Source organism: Giraffa tippelskirchi, chromosome 6 (assembly GCF_054371585.1).
Source record: "Giraffa tippelskirchi isolate mGirTip1 chromosome 6, T2T-mGirTip1v1.2.pri, whole genome shotgun sequence".
NCBI lineage: Eukaryota > Metazoa > Chordata > Mammalia > Artiodactyla > Giraffidae > Giraffa > Giraffa tippelskirchi.
In genome coordinates, this window is record NC_137280.1 from 99,551,893 (window position 1) to 99,577,373 (window position 25,481).

The 25,481-nt window shown below is 36.4% G+C and overlaps 1 protein-coding gene across 1 annotated transcript in view; it reads right to left on the reverse strand.

The window, feature by feature from the left end:
* Positions 1-25,481, reverse strand: part of LYRM7 (LYR motif containing 7) — a 620,686-nt gene that overhangs the window by 207,482 nt on the left and 387,723 nt on the right. Inside the window, exon 6 of the mRNA XM_081500261.1 lies at positions 18,679-18,742. The gene's annotated coding sequence lies outside the window, so the exon portion shown is untranslated. The remainder of the gene's footprint in view (positions 1-18,678; positions 18,743-25,481) is intronic.

The window sequence follows — 25,481 nt, forward strand, 5'->3', positions numbered from 1 at the left end:
TCAAAAATGGCTTTATAAATAAGTATGCATCAAAGGTTATATATCCACATTTAATTTCTGCAGAAAACTGACTTTCAGAAGAATGGAGTAGATCTGAACATCTTTCTCCTGATATTCAGTACATTCCTATGTCACCACATTAAGGTACCTACCATTTCCAGATTCACTAAAAGACATCTGCATATACCCTTCTGATGACACTATTTCTTTCATTTGTTCTTTACATATAGAACTAGATAAAGTATTTGTGTTGTGGGCAACTATTTTCTAAAAATGTTTGTTTTATATTGGAATATAGTTGATTAACAAAGTTGTGTTAGTTTCAGGTATACAGCAAAATGATTCAGTTATATATATACATGCATATATTCTTTTTCAGATTCTTTTCACATTTAGGCTACTGCAGGGTATTGACTCAAGTTCCTTGTGCTATACAGTAGGTCCTTATTGGTTATTTATTTTAAATACAGCAGTGTGTGCAGGGCAATCTCAAACTCCCTAGCTATCCCTGCTCCCCATTCTTCCACCCTGGTAAGTTTGTTCTCTAAGTTTGTGAGTCTGTTTCTGTTTTGCAAATAAGTTCATTTATACCATTTTTTATTCTGCATATAAGTGATAATCGTATGATATTTGTCTTTGACTTACTTCACTTAGTGGTTGGTATGTAGCTGTTTTTTAAAAATAGTTCTAAATAATTCTTTACAGAAGCCATCAAAATTGATTAAAAGGTTATTCATTTTATTAAATGCAATAGGACATTCATAATATGCTTCTCATGAAGTATGTGATTCAATTTTACCTTGTACAGCAATTAAATTGAGTCTCTGACACTCTAAATAATTAAGTACTAGGATAAAGAAGGACAAGTGATTGAAAAGTTGAATGGAATGATTAAAAATATCACAAACATTGAAAAATGTGTTGCAAAATATTCAAAAATAAATTTCTATTATGTTTAGTATAGTAAAAAATATGACAAACTAAACATTACCATACATACTCAAAAATTCTTAAGTAAAATTCTGTTAAATTCAACTGTTTGGCTTGTATGGGAACTGAAGAGAAATAAAGTAAACTGAAGAGAAATAAACTACAAAACAGATAACTATCCATCTTCTTGCTAGTTCTTAGAGACACATACGGCATGATTGGTTGCCAGTATGGTTAAATGTGTTAAGTCACTTCAGTCATGTCCGACTCTGTGTGACCCCATGGACTGTAGCCCACCAGGCTCCTCTGTACATGGGATTCTCCAGGCAAAAATACTTGAGTGGGTTGCCATTTCCTTCTCCAGTGGATCTTCCTGACCCAGGGATTGAACACACATCTCTTAAGTTCCCTGCGTCGGCAGGTGGGTTCTTTACCATTAGTGCCACTTGGAATTATTTGGGATTAAATAGTCACCATTTAAATTCAACCTAAAGCCTTTATTGTCTCCATCATTATGCAGGATAAAAATCAGATAATGTGAAAGTCATTCTTTTTACTGTAAAATTTTCAACTATCAATAGAACTCTTTCAAAAACTAAATTGAGAAGTGTAACATATTAACCTATTAAGATTACATTATCTATTAGCTACAGAATTTAACCTTCTAGTCACTGGCAAACAAGAGGCAAAGTGCAGACAGGAACAGGGGAAGGGGCAAGGAAGAACGGATATAAAGGTCCATGGTGTGGGGCAGAGAACACTGTGCTAGGATGATCTAAGTAAGGAAAACCCTGGACTGAATTGCATGGCCTTTGGAGTTTCCATTCATATTATAATCTATGTAACTGGTATCTGTTGGAAAATATATAAACAAAAATTTTAACATATCTCCTGAGACCAAGACTGGGGCTGTGCCCTAGAAGATAAAATTTGCAAAGAATGACACTACACTAATTAGTTTGGTCAAAGGAAGCATAGAAGATAAAGACAGGAGGTTGGAAAGGCAAATGTCCCCTCTTGGCCTATGTCATGAGGCAACACAGGCCTTCCTTCTGACCCTCCTCACATCCATAATGGCACTCTTTAGCAGTATCTGCAAGTGTGGGTTTAGTTCTATAAAGAATCATTGTCTCTTACTCTCTTATGCAAAGAGAACATTTAGGAGTCCTGAGGTCTGGAGTATTTAAGCAACAATAAAGTCTTCAGAACTCATTAGTTAATTGAAGCATGCATAGAGGAAACAATGAAACTACACAGACATCTGCTTTTGGCTTGATAGAGTAGCTTGTAGAAGATCAATGCTTCCACTGAGAACAGTTAGAAAAACTAAAAAAAAGCTACAAAAAAGAAATGATTTGAAGGATCAGAGAGATAATGAATCAACCAAGACAAGAGGATCTACACTGCAGAAAGATGAGAAGCACAATTTCCTTCAGGCCACTTTTCCTCTCAGGGGATTTGCCAATTCTTAGAAACCTGTATCAGGCTTACAAAACAAAGGGTGGCAGAGAAGTCATCAGAGTTTTAAGCAAACTCAGGAATACAGAGACAGAATTTGAGGTTTAGGCTGCTATGGGAGGCGGCTGTGAGCCAGGATGCCAATATTCCTTAGATATGAGATACACACACAAGAGTGTAGCGAATATCAAACACCTGCTGTCTTTTTCAAGACATTTACTATATAGAGCAAAAGGTTAAAAGGACCACAAAAAGCAGCTAAAAACTACAGAGAAGGTTTTGACAGTCTCAAGGTATTGGAGATATAAAAATTGGAGTTCATGACTTATTGAAGAAAAGGTCCCGGGGGAGCACCCTAAACTCTTATTAGGAACCTTGAAGTTCCTAATGGGGAGTCAGGAAAGAAACAGTAAGACACATACAAAGATTGCAAAAGAGCTACAAGATGGCTCAGGTTCTCACAGGATTGAGATAACTTGCCCCTCTGATGTTAGCAAGAGGATGGGAGAATCCTCCCAGTAGGAAGATAACATCCACAGCCTCAAAATTCTCATACGCAATGCCCACATTTCTGCAAACTTTCCAAGTGCAGCAAGAAGCAGGATCAAGAAAAAAAACAGGTAATAGAAACAGATCTACAGTTGACCCAGATATTGGCACTATCTGTCACTGACTTTAAATATCACCAGGATTATTAATGTAGTCAAGAAAATAAATGACAAGAGTTTCAAATGGAAGCTGCAGAACAGAAAGCACAATGAATACAATTTAAAAGTCTATTCAATGGGTTTAACAGTAGACAGAACTCAGCTCAAGAGATTTTGTGACCTGGGAGATCAATTAGTAGAAACTATCAAGACTCAAGCATAAGATTTAGGAAAAAACAAAAAAGAAAAAAATAGAGCATAAAAGACATATAGAACATAATGCAAACTTTTAATAACATGTAAGTGGAGTCTAGATGGAGAGGAGAGAGAAAATGGAGCAAAAGTGATAACTGCAAAAATTTTGGCTGAGATTTTTTCAAAATTATAAAAAGATGTCAAGTTATAGATTTAAGAAGCAGTATGATTTCACAACAAAAGAAATCTACCTAGGCACAACATAACGAAATGCTGTATATCAAATAAAGAGTTAATCTTAAAAACAGCCACAGAATAAAAGACACATTTCCTCAACAGAAATAACTGAAGTCATAAGATATGGTACAATATTCCTAAAGCACTGAAAGAGAAAAAACTAACAACCCAGATTTCTATACAGAGCAAAAATACCTTTTAAAGTGAATGTGAAATGAAGGCATTTCCAGACAGAAAAAAGTAGAGAATTTGTCAAGACTAGAAATGCACTTAAAGACATAATAAATGGAGTTCTTCAGGGAGAAGAAAATTGGTCCTGATCTTAGATGGAAATACAAGACTGTAGAAAGAAAGAAAGACCAAAAGAATGAACAAAAATATTCACAGATAAAAATAAATACCTATAACACAAAACAGCAATAATATTTGGCAGGCTTTAAAATATATACAGAAATTAAAATTCAACAGAATAGTAATTTTAAAAGGCAGTTGTAGTAAATTGTAACAGAGGGATCTGAGGCTGTAAAATTATTTAGGAAGTAGCAAAAATATTAATTTATATTAGATTCTAAATAAAGTTAAGGATTCATGTTGTAACTTCTACTGCAAATAAAGAGAAATATAAAGAATACAGGTAAAGCAAAGGAGGAGTAAAAGAATATGTAACAAGAGAACTTAAAATAATAAAGATAATATTTAATAAAAGCAAAGCAAAAAAGAAATATGTAAAGGTAGAACAAGAGAAATTAAACCACTAGGCAGTAGACATGCCTAAAGATACTAACAATTACGTCAATTGTAAGTGGTCTAAATGCTCTTATTAAAGGACAAAAATTTTTCAGACAAGATTAAAAGTAACTATGTGTTGCTTAAGAAGAACAACAACAATAGGTAAAGGCAAAAGGGGAACATAACACAAACAGTAACTTAAAAAGCCAAATGAAAACCATTGTAGAAACTGTAAATATGGAAGCAAAAGGCATTTCTATAAATTAAAAAAAATCATTCTATAATGATTAAAAGGTTCCGGCCTTCAGGAAGATGTAATAATTCTAAATTTTAAAACACATAAGGCAAATTATACCAGAGTAAATCTTAAAAGAACTAAAAACAGAAATAGACAAATATGCAAACTTAACAGGAACGTTTAGCACACCTTTCTCACAAAGTGATATGATGAGATAACATCAGTGAAGAGAAGATCTATCTGAATACAAGATTAATAAACTTGATATGACATATATGAAATGTTACACTTGATAATGACAGAGTACATTCCTTCCAAGTGCATCTGAAAAGCTTGCTAATATTGATAAAATGGTGGGCCACAGGGAAAAAGTCACAGCAATTTAAAATAATTGAAATAACTCAGATATGTTTTCTGACCACTATGGAATTAAGTTAAATTTAAGAATCCACCTGCCAATGCAAGAGATATGGGTTTGATCCCTTGGTTGGGGAGATCCCCTGGAGTAAGAAAAATGACAACCTGCTCCAGTATTCGTGTCTGGAAAATTCCAAGGACAGAGGAGTTTGGTGGGCTACAGTCCATGCGGTCACAAAGAGTCGGACATGACTAAGGGACTGAGCACACACAGAATCAAAAAAACGAGAAATTTTCCAACTACTTCTGCAAACATACTTCAATATATTTTAAAATTCTTATTAAATCAATGGGGAAATAATTATGAAAATTAGAAATTTTTAAACTGAAAAATGATGAAAATGTATCACTTTTTTGGATACAGTTAGAAAAAAATTTATAGTACCAAATATATGAGGGGAAAAAACCTGAAAATTATTTAACTATCCTTCCTGAAGAAGTTTGAAAATAAATGAAATTTTACTGAAAGAAGTTAAAAGGAGATAATAATTTTGAGAACAGAAGTAAACAAAATAGAAAGAAATATATAACAAAAGTATATAATACGAGTTGATTTTTTGGAAAAGACTAATAAAGATGCTAAGTTACTAGCAAAATATTTAAAAGGGAAAAAGAACAAACATATTACCAAAATGAGAAATGAATCATTTCATCTGTAACACATCATTCCAGATTCCTTATCCACTAAATTAAAAGGATCAAAAGAAGATATTTAGCTTTATCCACTAAATTAAAAAATTCACATAAAAAGAACAAGTTGCTTGAAAAGTATAATGTACCAAATCTTACACAAGAAGATTCATAAAATTAAAAATTGTCTATATTTACTTTAAAAATTAAATTTGTAGTAAAAATTAATTTTTTCATGACAAAACCTCTACTGAGTGAGGTTATTAATGGTTCACCAGTAAAATTTTCCAAATATTTATAAACAATTGTTGTTGTTTAGTTGCTAAGTTGTGTCTGACTCTGCAACCCCATGCACTACAGCACACCAGGCTTCCCTGTCCTTTGCTATCTTCTGGTGTTTGGTCAGATTCATGTCCGTTGATTCAGTGATGCTATCTAACCATCTCATCTTCTGCTGTTCTCTATAAAGGACAGGGTTAATCTTAAAAAAATTCTAAAGAGAACAGAAAAGAAAGAAATGCTTCCTACCTCATTATATAAAATGAGGATAATCTTGTTACAAAAACCTGTCAGATACATTATAGGAAAAGAAAACTAAAGGTTTCTGTTTTAAGAACACAAATGCAATTTTATTTTAAACGCTATCAAACCCAGTAGTAAATAAAAAAGAAAAAAGTAGTATGTCACAACCAAGCAGGGTTTATTTTAGAAATGCAAAACTATTTTAACATGAAAAAAATCAGCAAATATAATTTCTCACTTTAACAAATAAAAATCATATGCTCATTTAAACAGATAAGAAAAAAGAATTTATAAAATTTAACACGTACCTATGGCTAAAACTGGGGCTTTCCAGGTGACGCTAGTGGTAAAGAACATGCTTGCCAATGCAAGAGACGTAAGAGATGTGGGTTTTATCCCTAGGCTGGGAAGATCCCCAGGAGGAGGGCATGGCAATTCATTCCAGTATCCTTGCCTGGAGAATCCCATGGACAGAGGAGCCTGGCAGACAGAGGACCCTACAATTCATAGGGTCACAAAGAGTTGGAACATGACTGAAGCAACTTAGCATTCACATGGCTAAAATAATTTTAAAATTTCTTAACAAACTAAGAGTAAAATGGGAATTTTCTTAAACTAATAAAGAGTGCCAACATAAAACCTACATGAAACAACAATGGTGAAATGTTAAAAGCTTTCCCTCTAAAATTAGAAATGAGATAGAGATGCTTGATATCACCACTTTTATTAAAAATTGTGCTGGAGGTCCTAAAAAATGACATGAGCTAGAAAAAGCAAAAAGTATAAGGGTGTGAAAATAAGAATAATGCCTGTTATAATTCACAATTACATATTTTCTAAGTACACAGTCCAAAAGATTTATAATCTGGAATTAATAAGTGAACTCAGAAAGTATGCTGGATAAAAGACTAATATAAAATATTAATTATTATATGATTAGAAACAAGTAGAAAATAAAACGTTAAAATACATGAAAATCCTTAAATTCTAGGAATAAGTTTAACAAAAGAGGTATAAAACCTCTCAAATCAGTTCTAATGAGGTGGATGAAACCGGAGCCTATTATACAGAGTGAAGTAAGCCAGAAAGAAAAACACCAATACAGTATACTAACGCATATATATGGAATTGAGAAAGTTGGTAAAGATAATCCTGTATGCGAGACAGCAAAAGAGACAAAGATGTATAGAACAGTCTTTTGGACTCTGGGAGAGGGCGAGGGTGGGATGATATGGGAGAATGGCATGGAAGCATGTATAGTACCATATGTGAAACAAATCGCCAGTCCAGGTTCAATGCATGATACAGGGTGCTGGGGGCTGGTGCACCGGGATGACCCAGAGGGATGGGATGAGGAGGGAGGTGGGAGGGGGTTTCTGGAAGGGGAACACATGTACACCCATGGTGGATTCATGTCAATGTATGGCAAAACCAATACAATATTGTAAAGAAAAAAAATAATAAAAATACAATAAAAAAAGAAAACTACAAACTATCACCAAGAGAAATCACCGAAGGCTAAGTAAATATAGATAATGCATGACTATGTAATAGAAACCTTAATATCATAAATATGTCAATTCTCCATAAACTAATCAATAGATTCTATGCAGTTTCAATCAAAATCCCAGGAGGTACTTTTATGTTCATTGAGAAAGGTAATTCTAAGATTTAAATAATAAATTCATAAAACAAAAACAGCTAGTATTTGAAAAGAAAATCCTCTACATTGAGTATTATTGTTATTTTACGTGGCATTATGTTTACATGGCATTTTTTAATTTAGTTCAATTTTTTTTATGTCAGTGGAGGGTTTAATTCCTTGTCTTCTGACTCACACACAGGAACAAAGCATAACTAAGATCTCTATGAACTGGTGAGACAAATCCAGAATTTCTAATCTATGGGTTTACTTACTCAGAATCTGCTAGCTCAATATAGGAACACACAGAATACAAACAAATGAACAAATAGAATCTTGAAGGTTTCATAAAACAGCCAAGGTCTTTGTTGAGAGTTGCAAATTTGTTTGGATTTTGGATTTGCCACCTAAGTGTTGCATAACTTGAGTAAGTAATTTAATCTTCTAGGTCTCAATTTCCTTAAGGGTAAACAAGATTTATTACTTCTTCTAGAAACCATTGTGAGGAAAAAATATAAAAATTGAAAAAATATAGTATCTTGACAAATAGAAGATATTCAGTGTTAATTTCCTCTCTTCCCTCTTCAGAACAACAATGCTGACCTTGCTGAACTTATTGAAAATTATCAACTAAATGTCAATTCATTATCCAGGTTGGGTAGCAATTAAACTCACAGTTCGAAGTTGGATAGAAAAGGTAAAAAATCCCGAATTTGTTTCCCTTTATTGCAAACTGTGCCAAGTATTTTTTGAATTCTTAGCGAAAGGAAAATCCTGTGGGCTTTACAATTTTATCAATTTTCATTGGGGGTCTGAGTTTGTATGTACATCTTTGGATCTCAAAGGCAAAATTTGATCCTTGAGAGAGTGAAACCTTGAACCAGTGTTCAAAAAGTTTTGATTTTTAACGTTAACCACTAATCAGCTGATGGTGGCTGCCTGAAGCATGTATAGAAAAGGATTCTGAGTCTGAAGCTACCAAAAAAAGTATCAGCATCTGCTATGGTTGTGGGAGGTGGCATGGCAGCACATAGGCCATGCTTCTGACAGCTCATACTACCTCCAAGGTATATTGCACTTCAGAATATGAGAAATCCTCCTAAAGTGAAAAGTGCTTTCAAGCATCCACAGGATAGAAAAATTGCACTTTGAAGGTACATTAAGTAGCAAAACAAATGATAATGAGAAGTTTGGTTTCTATAAACTACAGGTTTCTGTAACTACTATGTCATAAAAGGTAATGTTTTTCAAAATTAAAAAAATCTGCAGATTTTTTAATAGATAAAAAAGTGAGGAGTTATATAGCAGTGAGAGCACCACTAAGTTTAATGGTTATTATATAGGATACAGGATACATTCATATAATTTATAATGCAGCTTTGTTTCACAGTGGAGTTGGTCTTCTATGACAGAAAATGGACAGAAGGGATATCACCAGGGGTGTGTAACTGATTGCAAAGTCTAAGTATCTAAAGTTTCTACACTTCCCTTTTCACCAGATAAATGACTTATTTCCATTTAGTCCAGGGTATTTATATCCTGAAAGTACTGGTACTTCAAGACCAGATTTTCAGAGTTGATGGTGCACACTGCATACAATCACATAGAATCAGTGGCATAGATCATAAGAGGTTCCAAATGCCAATGTTTAGAATCAGGCTGTTTCCACGCTCACCTGCAGCTCCACTAGCAAGTTCCAGAAAATAAAGCAAATTAAGTCAATATGCATAGTTGATCCTCGTTCAGTGCTGTGATTTATAAATATAAAAACTGATACGATCTCAGCTCCATGGTAAAATGAAGACTATAATACATTTCTTATATATATTTGAGTTTTTGTTTTAACACATCAGTACATTTTTAGTTACTTAGAGGTATCTATGAAATATCTTTCTTCCTTGTTAGTTAGCAATTTGAGACAGATTTTTTTAAAGCATTCTTCAGTGTCATCAGTCCTTGCATACCAGCCTGTCCTGAACTTAAACAGAAAAAAGAATGCTGCCAAAGCTAATGAACTATGACTATAGAGAATAATTCTGCCAGAGAAATAGTCAATGAACGTTTCTGCAGTTTAAGCATTCACTCATCCTCTGGTTTTTGGAGGAGAGTAGAAATAAGTCTCTGTCTTTGCTCTTGTTTCCTTTTCATCATTTTATTTCTTGCTTGCACAATGAGGTCCGGTTTTCAAGTGAAGGACCAGATTTAGCACAGTGGCTCAGGAGACTCATGGGATCATTTTACCCAGCAAAACATCTATAATTTATGGGAACAATTTGACCTGATAAAATTCTTGGTGCCCTTATCCAGCTATAATTTCATCTGAACACATTCTATTTTAATATCAGTTTAGACTCTAACCTCCCTATTTCACTTACTTTTGCTGTTTTAAATGCAGCCCTGCCCAGTTTCTGGACCTTAGTGCAAGGCATCTGATTTAAAGATTATTAGCCAGGGCTTTCTTTTTCTTGGATTAATAAGTCATTTATAGAGCTAAAACACTCTGGAGTTAAGTTAGTTCTCCTGAGAACTTCCAGGTTTAATAACTGCCTAACTATATGCAGGACATTATATAAGATGGAAAGGATGTATATATGTACGATATAGTGCCTGATCTTAGAAGCCTTCTATATGTCTGTCAAATTATATCATTATATCCAACAAAGACTCAATGAGCATTAACTACGAATAGGACAAAACGGCATGAGATGGTTTGTCCTTGCTTTTAAAATGATTAGGATCTTTCTCCAAAAAGTTTGAAATTTCTAGTGAAGTAATAAAATACATAGAATATTACAAGCCTTTGTGGTTCTGAATGAGTATATTAATGTACATTTTTGTCTCATCTTCTCAACTGTGAAGTCTTTTAAGCGAACAACTGTGCGATATACCTTTTTTATATTTCAAGTGTCAAGCCTAATCCAGACAGATATTCCCAAGGAGCCTACGCAACTGCTGTGGGATACAGACATTAAACAGTGTTCTTTTTCCCCCCAATAGAGTGTGATAAGTGCTAAAATAGAGATGTTATCAAATACCAAAGAAGGATAAGGAAAGAATAACTCATCTGGAAGAAGTTTAAGAAATGCCAGTTGAATAAATGAACAAAAATACTAAACTGAAGTAGCTTGAAATTTAAGAGCTTAAATTATTTTGTTTTTTATACAATTTTAAAGGTTACTTTCCATTTATAATTATTACAGAATATTGGCTATATTCCCCATGTTGTACAATACATCCTTGAGCCTATCTTATACCCATTAGTTTGTATCTCCCCCACCCCTATGTTGCCCCTCCATGCCACTGGTAACTACTAGTTTGTTCTCTGTATCTGTGAGTCTGTTTTTTTTTTTTTTTTTAATATATACTCACTTGCTTGCTACATTTAAAAAATTGCATATATAAGTGATATCATACAATAATTGTCTTTCTCTGACTTATCTCACTTGGCATAAGGCCCTCCAAGTTCAGCCATGTTGTTGCAAATGGAGAAATTTCAATCTTTTTTCTGTGTGAGTAGTATTCCATTGTGTGTGTGTGTGTGTGTGTGTGTGTGTGTGTTTGTGTGTGTGTGTGTGTATATACTACATCTTCTTTATCTATTTACCTGTTGGACATTTGGGTTGCTTTCTTATCTTGGCAATTGTAAACAATGCTGCTAGAACATTTGGTGTATGTATCTTTTCAAATTAGTGTTTTGGGGTTTTTTTTTGGATATATATTCAGGAGTGGAATTGCTAGGTCATACTTTTAGTTTTTTGAGAAACCTCTATATTGTTTTCCACAGTGGCTGCACCAATTTACATTCCCATCAACACTGTAGGAAGCTCTCTTTTTCCCTCATCCTTGCCAACATTTGTTATATGTGTTCTTTTTGATGGTAGAGATGATCAATTTCTATTATACCTTATGGAAAAGTCTGGATATTCAAGTGACATTGCTTTTTGGAGTGAAGATTCTTATTTTTATCTACACCCAAACAACTTCTTAAGAGCTGTATTTTGTTTTACTTTAACCACAGCAATGACCTTTGTTCCCAAACTGGAGAAATCACAAAGTGGAATCAAAGACAAGATCTTTGGGACATTCTTTTGAATTGCAACTTGAAGAATTTTGTGTTGGTTGAACTGCTTTAAATAGAAACATTCTGGGAATTCTAATCTGTTATCAGTGGAGCCAACAGAGGGTGCCAGTGAGGGTAGTTATCCACTAACTATGTACGTGTGCCAGACATCCCAGGAGACACTGGTGAAAGATGGAGAGTAATACACTGATTATGGCCTCAAGAAATTCAGAATAAAGATGGTTAAGAAAGTGAGGAATCCGCCTGCAATGAGGGAGACATGGATTCAGTTTTTGGGTCAGGAAGATCCCCTGGAGAAAGGAATGGCTACCCACTCCAGTATTCTTGCTTGGAGAATTCTATGGACAGAGGAGCCTGGTGGGCTACAGTCCATGGGGTCACAAAGAGTCAGACATGACTGAGCGACTAACACTTTCACTTTCATTTCATAAATGAGCAAGGAGAGAATAACTTTAAAATCTGGGCCACACTGCTTTTTTATCATGCAGTCACGCCACTCTTTACTTTAAGCTATTGGTTCCCAAACTATGGACTCTGGCCCAGAAACATTAGCATCATCTGAAACTTGTCAAAATGCCAATTTTCATATCCAAGTTTACACTTATTGGATCATAATCTGGGGATGGGGCCAAACAATGCATGTTTTAACATGTCCTCTAAATGGTACTAATAATGAACACTAAAGTTTGAGAACCACTTATCTAGGCCAACTCCTTGTCTTTTCACTATAAACACCAATATTTCAACCATGACTAAATCATGTCTTCTGAGTTACTCATTAGTTTATGGAAATAAGAAAGTGATACAACGGTTATAAACATTAAACAGGAGCTCTCAGATATAACATTTTTCCACTTAAATGCCAATATATCCCCCCATCAATTTATGGTCCTGGGATAGTGTCTTCTGTGGCAGGTTTTTTTGCCCTCTTTCTTCTGCAATACTAGTCAAAGTGCTTGACACTGGGTTAAACTATAACATTTAAAACATGAACATATATAAGTATAAAACCATTTTAAAACAGTTTAAAAAGCTTCAGTGATCCCTGGCATATTGTTTACCATAAAATTAATTTTAGTCTAAAAGATTTACAACCATAACATAAACTCTGGCTTCCGGTAGACTAATAAAAGTCAATATGAAGAGGAGGTAGGCATAAAGAGTGCAGAGTCGACTAGATCTGCTTCCTGGGTAGCTCAAATGGTAAAGAATCTGCCCGCAATGAGAGAGACCTGAATGTGATCACTAGGTTGGGAAGATCTCCTGGAGAAGGGCATGGCAACCCACTCCAGTATTCTTGCCTAGAGAATTCCATGGACAGAGGAGCCTGGAGGGCTACAGTCCATGGAGTCACAAAGAGTAGGATACCACTGAGCGACTAACAGTTTCACATTCACCACTTCCTCCTCCAAAGTAAGTAATATTTGGTGATGTCATTCTGTTTCATAATCAGGAGTGAATATCAGCATCTCTGAATGCTCAGACCACTTTAAAGAAGAAAACTAATTACAACTAGTCAGACTTCACTTTATTTGTTGAAGTCTTTTAGGGTATTTCATTAAATGGGTGTACCTATTGTCATTACATGTCAATCTCACATGCCTGTTCAGCATAAATATTTGCCTTAGAAGAGAGAGGCAAGAGGCAAGATCGTGCCTATGTGCATCTGCTGACTTCTCAGTCAAGTCATGTTAGTGAAACTACCAAAGTAACTTCCTTCCTCTCTGATTTCCTTTGAGGAAGAGGTTAAAAAAAAGTTAGAGATACATTAAATAGAGACCCTCCCCCCTCCCCAAAGAACCTCATCAATTCCATCCAGAAGTTTAGAGTTGATTATAGAGGTGAATAATTTGAGATGAGATATTTTGCCTTTTCTTTCTAATTTTCTTGCTTGACACCAATTCATCAGTCATATAGAATTCTTGGCTAGAAAATCATGAACATAATAACCAGTCTATCTAGGAATTTCACTCTTTAAGTATATATTTAAGTAAGCAAAATTTAACCACATATTTTATTACAATATATTCTACATAGGAATTCTTTGTGTTCTAGGTTATAGTGCTGCCTTTCCTGCCTTCTCATTTTGGGTCATTTATCTTTTTATTAGATCTCTCCACATCCAGTCCAAGAAATAAACATTTTGCAGGATATACCTATGGCAGAATCAGTTTGTTGCAAGATCAACGGGACAGCCTTCTTTCCTATAAACAGAACCCTAATTAACAAGTTCCCTTGGTATTTCTAATTTTCTTGAAGAAATCTCTAGTCTTTCCTATTCTATTGTTTTCTATTTCTTTGCATTGATCACTGAGGAAGGCTTTCTTATCTCTCCTTTCTATTCTTGGAACTCTGCATTCAAATGGGTATATCTTTTCTTTTCTCCTTTAGCTTTAGATTCTCTTCTTTTATCAGCTATTTGTAAGGCCTCCTCAGACAACCATTTTGCCATTTTGTATTTCTTTTTCTTGGGGATGGTCTTGATCCCTGCCTCCCATACAGTGTCACAAACCTCCATCCATAGTTCTTCAGGCACTCTGTCTATCAGATCTAATCCCTTTAATCTACTTGTCACTTCACTGTATAATCATAAGGGATTTGATTTAGGTCATACCTGAATGGTCCAGTGGTTTTCCCTACTTTCTTCAATTTAAATCTGAATTTGGCAATAAGGAGTTCATGATCTGAGCCACAGTCAGCTCCCTGTTTTGTTTTTGCTGACTGTATAGAGCTTCTCTATCTTTGGCTGCAAAGAATATAATCAACCTGATTTTGTATTGACCATCTGGTGATGTCCATGAGTAGAGTCTTCTCTTGTGCTATTGGAACAGAGTGTTTGCTATGACCAGTGCGTTCTCTTGGCAAAACTGTTAGCCTTTGACCTGTTTCATTCTGTACTCCGAGGCCAAATTTGTCTGTTACTCCAGGTATTTCTTGACTTCCTAGTTTTGCATTCCAGTCCCCTATAATGAAAAGGACATCTTTTTTGGGTGTTAGTTCTAGAACGTCTTGTAGGTCTTCATAGAACTATTCAGCTTCTTCAGCATTATTGGTCTGGGTATAGACTTGGATTACTGTGATACTGAATGGTTTGCCTTGGAAACAAACAGAGATCATTCTGTCGTTTTTGAGATTGCACCCAAGTACCACATTTAGGACTCTTTTGTTGGCTATGATGGCTACTCCATTTCTTCTAAGGGATTCTTGCCCACAGTAGTAGATATAATGGTCATCTGAATTAAATTCACCCATTCCAGTTCATTTTAGTTTGCTGATTCCTAAAATGTCGACGTTCACTCTTGCCATCTCCTGTTTGACCACTTTCAATTTGCCTTGATCCATGGACCTAACATTTCAGGTTCCTATGCAATATTGCTCTTTACAGCATTGGACGTTACTTCCATCACCAGTCACAACAGAATGGGAAAGACTAAAGATCTCTTCAGGAAAATTAGAGATACCATGGGGATTTTCATGTAAAGATGGGCACAATAAAGGACAGAAATGGTATGGACCTAACAGAAGCAGAAGATATTAGAAGAGGTGGCAAGAATACACAGAAAAAGTGTATAAAAAATATCTTCACGACCCGATAATCACGATGGTGTGATCACTCACCTAGAGCCAGACATCCTGGAATGTGAAGTCAAGTGGGCCTTAGGAAGCATCACTATGAACAAAGCTAGTGGAGGTGATGGAATTCCAGTTGAGCTGTTTCAAATCCTAAAAGATGATGCTGTGATAAAGTGCTGCACTCAATATATCAGCAAATTTGGAAAACTCAGCAGTGGTCAGAGGACTAGAAAATGTCAGTTTTCATTCGAATCCCAAAGAAAGGCAATGCCAAAGAATGCTCAAACTACTGAACAATCGCATTCCTCTCACACACTAGCAAAGTAATGCTCAAAATTCTCCAAGCCAGGCTTCAACAGTACGTGGACCGTGAACTTCCAGATGTTCAAGCTGGATTTAGAAAAGGCAGAGGAACCAGAGATCAAATTGCCAACATCAACTGGATCACAGAAAAAGCAAGAGAGTTCCAGAAAAACATCTACTTCTGCTTTATTGACTATGTTAAAGCCTTTGACTGTGTGGATCACAATAAACTGTGGAAAATTCCTCAAGAAATGAGAATACCAGACCATCTTACCTGCCTCCTGAGAAATCTGTATGCAGGTCAAGAAACAACAGTCAGAACTGGACAGGGAACAATAGACTGGTTCCAAATCGGAAACGGAGTACATCAAGGCTGTGTACTGTCAACCTGCTTATTTAACTTATATGCAGAGTACATCATGAGAAACGCTGGGCTGGATGAAGCACAAGCTGGAATCAAGATTGCCAGGAGAAATATCAATAACCTCAGATATGCAGATGACACCACCCTTAAGGCAGTAAGCAAAGAAGAACTAAATACCCCTTGATAAAAGTGAGAGTGAAAAAGTTGGCTTAAAACTCAACATTTAAAAAACTAAGATCATGGCATCTGGTCCCATCACTTCATGGCAAATAGATGGGGAAACAGTGGAAATAGTGACAGGCTTTATATTTTTGGGCTCCAAAATCACTGCAGATGGTGACTGCAGCCATGAAATTAAAAGACACTTGCTGCTTGGAAGAAAAGCTATGACCAACTGAGACTGCTTATTAAAAAGAAGAGACATTACTTTGCCAACAAAAGTTCATCTAGTCAAAGCTATGGTTTTTCCAGTAGTCATGTATAGATGTGAGAGTTGAACTATAAAGAAAGCTGAGAGCCAAAGAATTTATGCTTTAGCACTGTGGTATTGGAGAAGACTCCTGAGAGTCCCATGGACAGCAAGAATATCCAGCCAGTCCATCCTAGAGGAAGTCGGTCCTGAATATTCATTGGAAGGACTGATGCTGAAGCTGAAATTCCAATACTTTGGCCACCTGATGTGAAGAACTGACTCACTGGAAAAGACTCTGATGCTGGGAAAGATTGAAGGCAGGGGGAGAAGGGGATGACAGAGGATGAGATGGTTGGATGGCATCACCGACTTGATGGACATGAGTTTGAGTAAACTCCGGGAGGTGGTGATGGACAGGGAGGCCTGGCATACTGTAGCCCATGGGGTCGCAAAGAGTTGGACACAACAGAGTGACTGAACTGAATTAACAAGTGGTCTCAACAGAAGGGAGTCTCCACCCATAGTTCATGAGAATGAATCATAAGTGGCCTATGTTAGCCATGGAAATTTCACTTCATTTGGCAGTAAGTGGTCTGGAGTCAGCCCAAGACCCAGTTCTGACTAATGAGATAGAAGAGAGAGTTTGAACAATGAAGATACTCAGTACTCACAGAGAGAGATTATGAAGCATAATATCTACTTGACACAATCATAAAATTAAATCTGAAAGGTAAAACATTTTGTGTGAGGGAAGCTAAAGTACATATGGCAGATCCAGGACACTGACTGGTTGAGAGGATCATAGAAGGCTCTCCAGAGACATACTCTTTGTAGCTTTTTAGTTCATAGATCAAACAGCCATTGGTGTGAAGTCTAGAATTAGGTTGAAGATTTCAGAATACTGTGAAGGTGTCCCCTCTGACTCCTAGAGCGAAAGTGTTAGTTTCTCAGTTGTGTCTGACTTTTGTGATCCCGTAGACTGTAACCTGACAGGCTCCTCTGACCATGGGATTCTCCAGGCAAGTATACTGGTGTGGGTTGCCAACCCCTTCACCAGGGGATCTTCCCAACTCAGGGACTGAACCTGGGTCTCCTGCATTGCAGGCAGATTCTCTATCATCTGAGCCACCAAGGAAGCCCAAAGTACTAAGCTTTTCAGGCAAAAGAATTAAAAGGACCAGTCATACTATGTATAGGACTAGAAAGCTGAATGATCAGGTGACTGAGAAGATCTGTAGCCTTTATTATGAAGGCCTAAAACAATAACCAGGAAATCCACAGTCATACTGATGCTGGAGGGTTAATACAGAAGAACTCTAGAACCTTCAGCCTACAGTCAAAGAGAAGCAATCATTTTCCTCCTTTGTATTAGCAAACTCTTTTGCTCCCATCTACCCTGAACACTCAAGAAGCTGCATATTGGAAGTGAATGAGTGAGACTTTCTAGAGTGAACTTTCCAGTTTAGCATCCCAGAGGTTATCATCACTGTGCTGTGCTACCTAATGGGGAGAGTGAAGTGGTAGGGAGTGAAATCATAATTACAAACCTCACAGTAACAAGCATTTCATTAGAAGTTGCACACACCCCTCTGCTTAAGTTTCACGAAGCAACATATTCTCTCAAACACTGATAAAAACATGGTGTTCCTGTTTTACAGAGAAATCACAACTCTCCTTAGCAAATTTAACAAAGATTAGATAAGGTCACTGATTTATGATAAAAAAATATAGATAGGTAATGTCTACTTTAGAGAACTTTTAGAAATATTCAAGAAAATAAGTTAATTCATCTTTTAGTACAATCAGTAATTCAGCAAACAATTTTTTTTGGGGGGGGTTGATTCTGGCTATAGCTAACAACAACATCTGGTTGTGAATGTTGATCACTGGGAAGGCTGTGCTTTTGTGGCGACAGGGTGTGTGACATATCCTGTACCTTTTGCTCAATTTTGCTGTGATTTTAAGACTGCTCTAAAAATAAAGTCTACTTGGAAAAAAAAAGAACTCTCATTCACCATGACAATTGAGTAGATTTCAAGTGTGAAAAAAAAAAACAAACCCAAACCTGTTCTTGAAATTAGAATGGACTGAATCAAACTCTCCTACAAATACTTACAATATTCTGAGGATTAGTGAATTATCCTATCAAGTCTCTGGAATTAGGAAACTGCCAAAGACCAGGGAAGAAAGCATCTTCTTCTATTCTTGTTCTGGACAATACTAGTCCTCTAGGGCAGTAAGGAAAGGAGAGCAAACTCAGCCGTAAATATCACAAGTAGTTCTAGTTCTGGCAAACTCACCTGGGGCTCCAGCATGGTGACCTTCAACCATTCTCCAGTTCAAGGCTCTTCCATGAAGAACGCACTGAGTGGATCGGAAGAAACGATGCATAAAGAAAACAACACGATATATTACTTACACAGACTTCAGCCGAACAAAGCCAATGGACAACAATACTACAGCCCCCAAAGATTTCTCTTGATTGGCTTTAATGTTAAATCCACTCTTTTTTTTTTAAATAAAATTCAAATTCTTTCCCTCATAGGATCACCACTTTGTTTGCTGTACAAAGGCCTCTCAAACTCCCCCACCATATACTTAACCTTTTACTAAGAGGTCAAATCAAGTCTTATGCTAAGTGTTTTATCAAAAATACATACATAAATAAATAGGGTGGGAGGAAACTTTTGGATGTGATGGATATGTTTATGGCACTCATTGCGGTAATGATTTTATGAATGTGCACTTATGTCCAAACTCAAGTTGTAAATATTCAACATGTACAGCTTTTGCTAGTCAATCACAAATTAAAAAAATATATATCTTCAAAGAAAAACAACTCCTCCCCAAATCTTTTCAAAAGGAACTGATTGAACCACATTTAATTCTGCCTTTCGTTAGCATTTATATTGTTTGCAAATAGTATTCCATTTTAACCTCATTATCATAATACATATCCCACCACAGAGGTATATTTGAAGATTCAGTCTTTATTGAGAGGACTGAATTCTACTTGACAAACTTCCTACTGTGTTCTTATATGACCACAATTTCAAGACTGCAATAAAACAAAGCATAGTCATATCTTTCTTTCTCACTTTCTCCCCTCCTTCCAAATACTGTCCCTTCCTTTGTCATAATAGATTCTCCTTTTGAAAATTCTCTTTGATCAGTACAATTTATTCAATTATTTTGTGTCAGCTTTATTGAGGTATTATTTACATGCAATAGTGTACACTTAAATGTACACCGCAGTGAGTGTTGACAAATGTATACAATGGTAAATACCATTATAATCAAGATATGGAATATTTCTATCACCCCTAAAAGTTCCATTATGCACTTTTGTGGTCAATCCACTTCTCTCACCCAAATCAGTGACAAGTACTTATCTTTCTTTCACTATACTTTCACCTCTTCTAAAAGTTCATATTAATGGAATCAAAGCATGTGGTCTTTAAGTATGGTTTCTTTCACTTAGCATAATACTTTCAAGATTCATCCCTGTTGCACTCATCATATGGTAAGTATATGTTTAACATTTTAACAAACTGTCAAACTTCCCCAAGTGGTTGTAACATTTTGCACTTCTACTAGCAACACTGAGAGTTTCAGTTATCCACTATTATTGCCAAAACTTGATATCGTTAGTCTTTTTAATGTTAACCATTCAAGTGCGTGTGCAGTGACATCTCACTGAGTTTAAGTCTATCATCTTGCTATCTGCTTTTTATTTGTCCTGTTTTTCATTGTTCCATTTCTCCTCCATTTCTGTCTTCTTTTGAATTTCTTGATTTATTAATTATTGTTTGTGATATACCTCAACAAACCTCAAATGACTTCCAGTCAAGGCCAATGACTTATAACCCTAGAGACTTTATTCAGTCAATGGGAACTCAGTTTATTTCATGACCCATTATTTTAAAATGGATCTGAGGCTTTAACCAAACATGATCAACATAGAGAAGAGAGGCTGGTGCTTTCATTAAGGAAAGGGTAAGGATCAGTAGAGTGGTGGTGAGGAAAGCACAAATGTGACAACAGAGCTGCTGAAAATTCAGCTGTTTGTTTTTAGTGCTACTACATAGTCTTGAAGAAGAGTCCCTTTAAGAAAATTATTTAGGTAGGAAAAACAAATTTTGTTTTCAAGTACATTCTCCGTTGATGTGACAAATTTTATTAAGGGTAAACAAAAAGGAAATAATCTTTAAATAAAATAGAAATAGCTAGACCCAAAGAATGGTGTCCTGATTTTTTTGGTAAAAAAAAATGTAAACCCAGGGACTAAATTTGTAGCATAACATAACATGAATAACTATTCCCTATGAGTTGTACCTGGAGGCACAACAGCAGAAACACAGAATTTCCATATGAATAAGAGAGTGGTAGTTGGAGACACAGCCTCTCCTTCTGCTAAGATGAATCAATTTATGATCAGTGAAGCACCAGTTAAGGGTGAGAGTGAAACACAGAAATGAAAAAAACAAAACAAAACAAAAAACACTAACAAACCAAAACAAAAAACAGTGACTTTGTAGAAGAAGAGCAGGGAATTTTTACTCTCCACAGAGCAGGAGCTAGTTCTTCAGCACTGCTTATAACACATCTATAGCTACCTTTCTAAATTGCTCAACTGAAAGTATGTTTATGAATAAAATCCATTATTTAGAGATCAACATGAAGAAGTTAAATGACCATATTTATTTTCTTACAGGGTGGGAAATCATGCTATTTTATTTAGTTGTTATAGTGAATAGATCAAAGCAATTAAGTCATAGGGACTGGAAAATTTCCTGGCAAGGAAAGGACTCACCATGAGCAAGGAATACACTCAATTAAGTTTTTCTGATTCATTTCTTCCTTCTTCCCTCCCTCTCACCTTCTCTTTCCTTCTTCCTTTCTATCACAGTGTACTGGTGCTCAGTAATACGCAATTAATTGAAAGCAAAACCAGAATCGGTTAAATTCAGTCAAAATAGGGGTATCTTATACATGTTACGGAGAAGGCCATGGCGACCCACTCAAGTACTCTTGCCTGGAAAATCCCATGGACGGAGGAGCCTGGTGGGCTGCCGTCTATGGGGTCGCACAGAGTCGGACACGACTGAAGTGACTTAGCAGCAGCAGCAGCATATATGTTAAAATCAGATAATCTCTGTAAAATAGTCAATCATTTCTTCTTCTTTTGCTTCTTGTCAGACTCCCCTGGAGATATGTAAATTATTGATTCCATCTGGTTTATTGCTGTTTGAGTGTTTATTTTTTCAAGGCAGGTGTAAATAAAGCTAAGTGACTTTTCAGAAAAGCGACACAGTAAGGTTATAAACCTGAAGTGTAATTCTCCTCTTCCAGATGCCACCCCAGAGAGAAGTTTACAAAAGGAAACCTACTACAGTTCCTTTTAGGGTCCACTAAAGTGATCAGATGAGGGGAAAATTATCAAGCTATAGGCGTAATCAACTATTCTAATACAATCTTTCTGAATAGTAAAGTTGAGTGCATTATAATTTTTTTCTGGATTTTTCTCTCTTTATGCGGCAAGGTAAGGTGGAGGTAAGAATGACAACACTGCTTCTATATGAAATGTCTTCCTTTAGTCTGAGGTAGGACTGATTGTGAGGTGTTTCCTTCTTACTTACTCTTCTCATTTTCGTCCTCTACCTACTATTTTCACTTCTGTCATCTTCTGACATGAAACTTATCTGCCTAAGTACACCACCTCCAGACTAAATGAAAAAATGATGAAGAGGAAAAAAAAATTTTTTTTAACTCTCAGAAGTTTACATCTCTAAATTAGTCCAAAAAAGAGTTATGGGCAAGACTCAAACCCTATATACTTCCCAAGGCATGTGGCATCTTTCTACTCTAATTAGATAATATATCATGTATGAATTAATGGTTTATTAATTGTGTATTGAATTAATGTATTATAATTTATAACCTACCAGAAGTTTAAAACAGGACTGAAATACAGAAATAATTATTTCCATTAGTACATTTATGGCATAGCCATAGTTTCTACATGGCCAAGCCATACAAAAACTCAGGTTTGTGCTGGGTAATTGTCCAGGCATGATAAATTCTGAGTATAGCTATCAGTGAGCACAAGTTAGATATTGTACTGTGTAAAATAACAAACATTATCAGATAAGACATGATAATCTGGAGGAAAAAATCAATTTCTATGTTAAAGCCTCCAAGATTTCTCAGTTAGTTATTAGTATTAACAACAATTTCCCAGGACTTTTATTAAGGAATATTGAGTTCCAGTTCTCACGTAGTCTCCACAAGATCAGTCAACAACCATACTGGCATCCCCTTGAACTATGGAATCGTCTTGATTAACCGGCCTCTCAGGGAAAAAATACACCAACGTCGCCAAGGTGAGAAACAACAAATGCAGCAGAAACTAACACAACACCGTAAAGCAATTATACTCCAATAAAAAATAACAAATGGAAAACAACAGCAACAAAACCCCCAGCAAATGCATGTTTAGACTCATTTTGGTGTAGTTAAAAACCCTGACAATTGAAACCCAATGGATATGGGTTTCACTCTCAGCCTGTCAGTTACCACCAGTTCAGTTCAGTTTAGTTGCTCAGTCGTGTCTGACTCTTTGCGACCCCATGGATTACAGCACAACGGCCTCCCTGTCCAACACCAACTCCCGGAGTTTATTCAAACTCATGTCCATTGAGTCGGTGATGCCATCCAACAATCTCATCCTCTGTCGTCCCCTTATCCTCCAGCCTTCAATCTTTCCCAGAAACAGGGTTTTTTCAAATGAGTCAGTTCTTTGCATCAGGTGGTCAAAATATTGGAGTTTCAGCTTTAGCATCAGTCCTTCCAATTAATATTCAGGACTGATTTCTTCTAGGATAGACTGGTTGGATCTTCTTACTGTCCAAGGGACTCTCAAGAGTCTTCTCCAACACCACAGTTCAAAAGCATCAATTCTTCGGCACTCAGCTTTCTTTATAGTTCAACTCTCACATCTATACATGACTACTGGAAAAAACATACCTTTGACTAGATGGACCTTTCTTGGCAAAGTAATGTCTCTGCTTTTTAATATGCTGTCTAGGTTGGTCATAGCTTTTCTTCCAAGGAACAAGCGTCTTTTAATTTCATGGCTGCAGTCACCATCTGTAGTGATTTTGGAGCCTAAGAAAATAAAGTCTCTCACTGTTTCTACTGTTTACCCATCTATTTGCCATGAAGTGATGGGACCTGATGCCATGATCTTAGTTTTCTCAATGTTGAGTTTTAAGCCAAATTTTTTCACTCTCTTCTTTCACTTTCATCAAGAGGCTCTTTAGTTCTTTGGTAACTGCCATAAGGGTGGTGTCATCCGCATATCTGAGGTTATTGATATTTCTCCCAGCAATCTTGATTCCAGCTTGTGCTTCATCCAGTCCAGCGTTTCTCACGATGTACTCTGTGTATAAGTTAAATAAGCACGGTGACAATATACAGCCTTGACGTACTCCTTTCCCTATCTGGAACCAGTTTGTTGTTCCATGTCCAGTTATAACTGTTGCTTCCTGACATGCATACAGATTTCTCAAGAGGCCGGTGAGGTGGTCTGGTATTCCCATCTCTTGAAGAATTTCCCACAGTTTATTGTGATCCACACAGTCAAAGGCATTAGCATAGTCACTAAAGCAGAAGTAGAGGTTTTTTTGGAAATCTCCTGCTTTTTTGATGTTGGCAATTTGATCTCTGGTTCTTCTGCGTTTTCTAAATCCAGCTTGAATATCTGGAAGTTCACGGTTCATGTATCGCTGAAGCCTGTCTTGGAGTATTTTGAGCATTACTTTACTAGCATGTGGTGCTGCTGCTGCTAAGTCGCTTCAGTCGTGTCCGACTCTGTGCGACCCCAGAGATGGCAGCCCACCAGGCTCCCCCATCCCTGGGATTCTCCAGGCAAGAACACTGGAGTGGGTTGCCATTTCCTTCTCCATACTAGCATGTGAGATGAGTGAAACTGTGCAGTAGTTTGAGCATTCTTTGGCATTGTCTTTCTTAGGGATTGGAATGAAAACTGATCTTTCCCAGTCCTGTGACCACTGCTGAGTTTTCCAAATTTGCTGACATAGTGAGTGCAGCACTCTATCACAGAACCATCTTTTAGGATTTGAAATAGCTCAACTGGAATGCCATCACCTCCACTAGCTTTGTTCATAGTGATGCTTCCTAAGGCCCACTTGACTTCGCATTCCAGGATGTCTGCCTCTAGGTGAGTGATATACCATTGTGATTATCTGGGTCGTGAAGATCTTCTTTGTATGGTTTTTCTGTGTATTCTTGCCACCTCTTCGTAATATCTTCTGCTTCTGTTAGGTTGAAACCATTTCTGTCCTTTATTGTACCCATCTCTGCATGAAATGTTCCCTTGGTATCTCTAATTTTCTTGAAGAGATCTCTAGTCTTTCCCATTCTATTGTTTTCCTCTATTTCTTTGCATTGATCACTGAAGAAGGCTTTCTTACCTCTTCTTGCTATTCTTGGAACTCTGCATTCAAATGGGTATATTTTTCCTTTTCTCCTTTGCCTTTTGCTTCTCTTCTTTTCTCAGCTATTTGTAAGGCCTCCTCAGACAACCATTTTGCATTTTTGCATTTCTTTTTCTTGGGGATGGTCTTGATCCCTGTCTCCTGTACAATGTCATGAACCTCCGTCCATAGTTCTTCAGGCACTCTGTCTATCAGATCTAATTCCTTGAATCTATTTGTCACTTCCACTGTATAATCGTTAGGCATTTGATTAAGGTCATATTGAATCCTCTAGTAGTTTTCCCTACTTTCTTCAATTTAAGTCTGAATTTGGCAATAAGGAGTTCATGATCCGAGCCACAGTCAGCTCCTGGTCCTGTTTTTGCTGACTGTATAGAGCTTCCCCATCTTTGGCTAAGGGATTCTTGCCCACAGTAGTAGATATAATGGTCATCTGAGTTAAATTCACCCATTTCAGTCCATTTTAGTTTGCTGATTCCTAAAATGCCAATGTTCACTCTTGCCATCTCCAGTTTGACCACTTCCAATTTGCCTTGATTCATGGACCTAACATTTCAGGTTCCTATGCAATATTGCTCTTTACA